This window comes from Metopolophium dirhodum, chromosome 1, assembly GCF_019925205.1.
Source record: "Metopolophium dirhodum isolate CAU chromosome 1, ASM1992520v1, whole genome shotgun sequence".
NCBI classification, from domain to species: domain Eukaryota; kingdom Metazoa; phylum Arthropoda; class Insecta; order Hemiptera; family Aphididae; genus Metopolophium; species Metopolophium dirhodum.
In genome coordinates, this window is record NC_083560.1 from 58,880,041 (window position 1) to 58,886,040 (window position 6,000).

A 6,000-nucleotide genomic window follows, 5' to 3' on the forward strand; every position below is an offset into this window, starting at 1 on the left:
CCGAACCGGAATCGTTATTTTATTTTTGGAGAACCGGTACCGGAACCGATACCGATAAATTCAAAAGTTTCCAGTCCCCGCTTGATAGTCTATGAATGCGACTGAAATAGCTCACTTCCCGCCCTTACCATCACACAATATACTATTTCTCCATAATCTAGGGGTGAGTCTATTTGATCTCAATGGCGTTGATATTCTGATTTTACAAAACACCATACAGAGTGATTCATCAATCATTGTCACTCCTCTTTTATCGATTAATAACACATTTATTAACATTTTGATTTTTGGAACTTATTTGGGTAGGTATACTTAAACCATATCATTTTCGGATACTTAGATTTTAGTGCCAATTAAAGAGTAGGTATATTTTGGTGGTATAAGCGTCTATTTATCAAATGTTAAATGCTAATATACCTATAATTATCAATAGGTAGCACTATATAATTTTCAAATCATAATTCCCCGTATATATATAAACCTACCATCATGAACTGTTATATTCTTAATACATAAAGTTTAATAATTCAGAAACTAATGTTTAAAATGTTGATGTATAGACATCAACATAAAAAAACCATCTACTTAACAATACAGAGAATGAGGTGTTTCTCATTTGGTAAAAAATAATCCAAATCAGCAAAATAGACTCCTTAAATATAATGGCATGAACAATTAAAGTATACCTATACCTATTTGACCAGTTCATATTGATTGGCTCTTATTGGATCCCAAAAAAGTATATTTACATACGAAAAACAACTAAAGCTAAGGCATTATTATAATATGATATAGTCTGAATGTCTGATGCCTATACGCTCTATAGTCCTTATAGTTGTCTAGTTATCTCCTTTCGGGCAAGATGCACAGGCATCTTGGAATATTTTGAATTTAATACCATTCGGTACATAACCTAGCTTACTTAGATTATACACCATTTGAAAACATAACGGTCTTCCGGTTCACTGCAGCAAAGCTATACATTTTTATTTGTTTAAAATGTTATATGTCATTGTATCATATCTTTAAAATAATTGCAAGGTGTTAAGTCAAATAGTTAATAACTATTTTAAGCTAATTAGTGACTTACTTTTTTTAAACATTTTTTGGATATAATATGGACTATGGGTAGGACATAGGACGTAGGAAACTTTGAGTTAAAATTTAAAATTTTAGTAAACATTTTAATTACTTATTCTCAAAACTCGAAACTATATTTACAAATTAAATCGTTAAAAATTATTAAAACCTATGTAATTACAATTTGAAGGTATAAATTCTTGTAAAAATAAAATCATCTGATATAAGTTAATCTTATGCCCAATTTTCAAATTTATGCCATACTTACGTCACGTCATTTCCATTAAAAAAATAATCGTTTGAACTCTAAAAGTAAAAAACTGCAGAAACCTGGAAACCACAATAGACCAGTTTGAAGTATCCACCTATATGATTTACGACTCTTCGTGTTATTGGTGTAACCAAGTAATCCAGTCAAAAAAGGTACCATGGATTGTATATGATCGATTATTATTATTAATTACTATTATTACTGGTTGATGGTTCGTAGAATTTTACTTATAAATATACATTTTATCATACATTAATTGAAAAAAACTCATTCAAGTCAAAAATGCCATGTCTATACAAAGCACAAATGAACCAAAAATGTTTTAAAAACGATATCATTATTTCTACAAAATGCTTACTTATATATAAATATCTGGTGAAAAACAAAGTGCTTAAAATTATACATTCTTGAATCACAACAAAACAATAAAAATGATTTTGTCATAAACTTGTTACAAGTTCCTCAATTTCCTTAATTGTTTTTTTTTTCGATGAAATTGACAAATAATGGGAATTTTGACTGCTCCAGAACGTAATTACAAATACAAAAAACACACTCATATCATTGTAAAACCAAAAGATTGCTAAAAATCTAAATTTATAAAAAACCTAGGTTCATATTACTTTGAAAATCATAAGTATTCAGAATTTTATATTATAACAGTAGGTCTTCTATAGTCTTATAATCTTATTACGTCCTATGTATTAATAATAACAGTGTTCTAATTTATACAAATAATTACTCTACCCATCTCTAATTTTCGTAAAGTAAAGTTTCATAAAATATACATCGAACAACATGTGTAAAAAATACATAAAAAAGTTTTGACGAATGTACTAACAAGTAACTACTATAAGTATGATACAATACTACAATATATAATTATTGATTTATAATAATATGTTATAATATTATACCTATATACTGCTCGGAAAACATGAGTTTAGTTCAATACACTATGGTACAGCTTTAGATTGATATGTTGCTGCCTTACATCATCTATCGACTATCACTGCAGGTTGTTATTTCATTTTGAAAAATATTGTTTAACTGATTATTATTGAAACGGGCAAAGTAAAAATAATATTATACCATATTTTATAACAATTAATAATTATTGTTATACAGATTTAAATGTGCATTGAGCATGATGAATGGTAATTTTGTATATTTCCTATAGGCTATAGGTAGGTTAAATTCAAACATAATTGCACAATTATTTAGAATTTACCCAGTCTTGTAATTTCCATCACTATTAAAATCATACAAATTACAAACAAATATAATTTGATAACATTATCGGATTTATCAGTATAGATAGTGCCTCTGTAAGCACGCGTGAGAAAATTGAAGAAAAGAAAAGCGAAGAAAATCTACAGACAGAGTAATAATAATATTATTATCTTTTGCGGAGGTGCAGAGTAAAGCGACCGCGTATCCAGTTTGCTTTTTTATATTTTTTCAGTTTACCTTTTGTTTGTTTGTTGCTATACATAAAACTATCTCCATAACCTCCACGCGTTTAATTTTTAATTGATCAAAACTTAATGCGGGAATACAGCTCGAATACCGCTAATGAGTGTTAATCTATTTTGTCCTCATCTTCTGCAAGTAATTCAATTTGTAAACTGGTTATTTTATTAAATACATTTCCTCGGTGTACATTATATTGTTGTAATAACAGATTATAAAAAAAAAAAACACCACACGACTGTTTTTTAAAGCTTGACGTGTTAATATATTATGATTAATAGATAAATGGAATGGAACAATAATAGGTAGAGAGATATTGTGAACTATCTTGAGTTAAATAAATTGCCTATACTCGACAACCTGTAAACATAATAATTACCTTTAAGTACATAATATTATATTTACTTTTTATTATAACGCATTATCCTACTTGAGTTAAAAACACAAATTGTATGTTTTATTCAATGTATTAAAAGTAGTATACTAGTATTAGGTATTTAGGTGTATATCTATAATCTATATAGACGATAACACCAGAAATGTTGTTATTCCGATCGTATGTTAGGTATTGTTATGAACAATTGTGGTGTCGCTTTAAAGGTAATGTTTTGTAATATTCTTCTTGTAAAATAATTTATCCATTAAATGTATTACTTGTAATCGTTTGAAAGTTTCTTACTTAGTACCTGTACCTAATTATTCTAGTAAGACTTACTCCCCTGTATTAAACAGTTTATTATCTGGCTTATAATTTTTTTTTTATAAAGGTGTTTAGATGATTTAAATGCGACAATAGTAACATATAATTAAGCTATCGTAAATCTTCATTTTGCAACTAATTTTATTTCAAACATAATTACCATTAATTAATAGAAATAAAAATGATTACAAGGTTTATATAAATGATTGCTAAATCATAAATTATTTTTTTTTTTATTAAACTCAATTTTATGATGATTTGTTGTGAATAATGATGAAATATGAAATATAGTTTATTAAATATAATGTATAATTTTTGTTAGAATTCATTATTATATATAAGGTAATTAGGTACATATTTGAGTAGGTAACCTATACGATAAATCAATTTATAAAACATGTATAGGTATTGCAATGAAAACTCGAAATCGGTATTCGGTTACAAATCAAATTTCATAATAAATACCTACTTCATATTTTTACCTACCTTTTGTCGGTTTAATAAGTTGACGTTTCCAGTAGCATTCTCGGGAATTCATAAAGACAGGTATGAATATTTTTTATTTGAAAAATAAGACACAGGTATTACCACCACACGGCCACATCCCCTACAATATAACTGCCATTTATATGTTATACGTAAATTTTCCATCGTTATATTAAAACAAATAACAAATTATGATAATTTATTATCAGTATAATCAAGGCTGGGCAAGTTAACGATTTTTTGTAACTCGTTAAGTTAAGTTATTTTTAAATAATTAAGTTAGGTAAAGTTAAAAGTTACTTGTATTTTTTTCGTTAACTTTGAAAAAAAAGTAACTTAAGTTAGTGTAAAGTTAAAATTTGCTAATATGCAAAAATAAAAAATTCCAGTCACATTATAATATGGTTTATTGGATAGTTTTTCTTTACATTCAAGAAAATTACTGGTGAAATTCAAAATGATACATCAAAGTAAAAACACATTCAAAAATTTGAATTATTCTTCGGACAACAATTTACTTAATTTAGATATTTTTGAAATAAAATTAACTTGAAGTTGAGACGTTAATCTTGAAAAAAAGTAACTTATTAAGTTTAAAGTTAATTTGAAAAAAAAATTAACGAGTTAATTAATTAAAATCAACTTAACGCTTTAACTTTATTTTAACTTCTAATGCCCAACCTTGAGTATAATATGTATTATACTTCAATAATAGGTATATTAAATATGTTTTTAACCTTTTTAGGTATGAAAACATAATTTCGGGTGTTGCCGTATGTCGATGCGGATGTAACTAGTACTTAATAATGTTATATAATATTTTAAGCATAGGTATTGATGAACACATTTTGGAAATAATGTGGAATTACATAATCTCAGTACTCTATAGCTGCAGTAGTGTCGTAGAATATTCATTGTTCATTAATTATATTCAATCTTGATTGCCAGATTTTTAACTCTGAAATTACCCTTACACATGAATTAAAAACTTCTGATCAACATTTATGTCGAGATATAAATTAGCAAGTTCCTCAAATATTTTAAACTCAAAGCTTACAGCTACCTTTCTAGAAAATAGTCATTGAAATCTAAACGGAAAGTATATCCATAGCTAGTATTTTTTTTTTTTATAGAATTGATAATTTTAAAAATTATAAAATATATCTATAACATTTAAAAATATTTGTATGGATAAGAAATCGTTCTTTTAAATGTATTGCCTATAGTATGAATAAATCGCTATGGTAAAAAAATAAACTATAAAAAAACAGTTTATTTGGTACCACGGTCCAAAAATAACGCCTACAATGTATTATAGTATTAATAATAAACCACGGGTATACCACTGTACTGACTGTGACTGTGACTTATGTCGATTGTTATTACGTTTTTAGTATAGCTACGGTGGAATGGTAAAGTCGCGTACACACTTGTAACATTTTCTGTTACGCCGTAACACCGTTCCACCAGTTGTCGGTAAATTTGGCCGCATCAAAGGATGTTACGTGCAAATGTTACAAGTGTGTACGCGGCTTAATAGTTTCCGATATTATCTAGAACTAACTTTAAGTAGAAAATAATACGCGTTCGGTCCGACGCCTGTAAAAAATATAATTATTTATGCGTTATTCCCTCACAAACACTGTTTGGTTTGCACCTAGTTTAACTTATTATTCATAGGTAGAGTCTGTTATTACTTGTTTATAATTAAAATTTCAAATTGTTTACAATAAAATGTCAATAACATAAAATACACATTTATATAATATTATTTTTATTTAAATGGTTATTTTAGCCAAGGTTAACTGTATCAACGATTTCTAAACATAATAAATTTACGACAGTATATTCATGCCTTTTGAAAATAATTATAGTTTTACTAATAAAATGCGCATTATTTTTTAGTTCTCCAATCTGTTGTTACTTCTTGATTATTAATTATACAGTATAAGGTATAGTCATCAACAAAATTTACTCAAAATGAATAGCT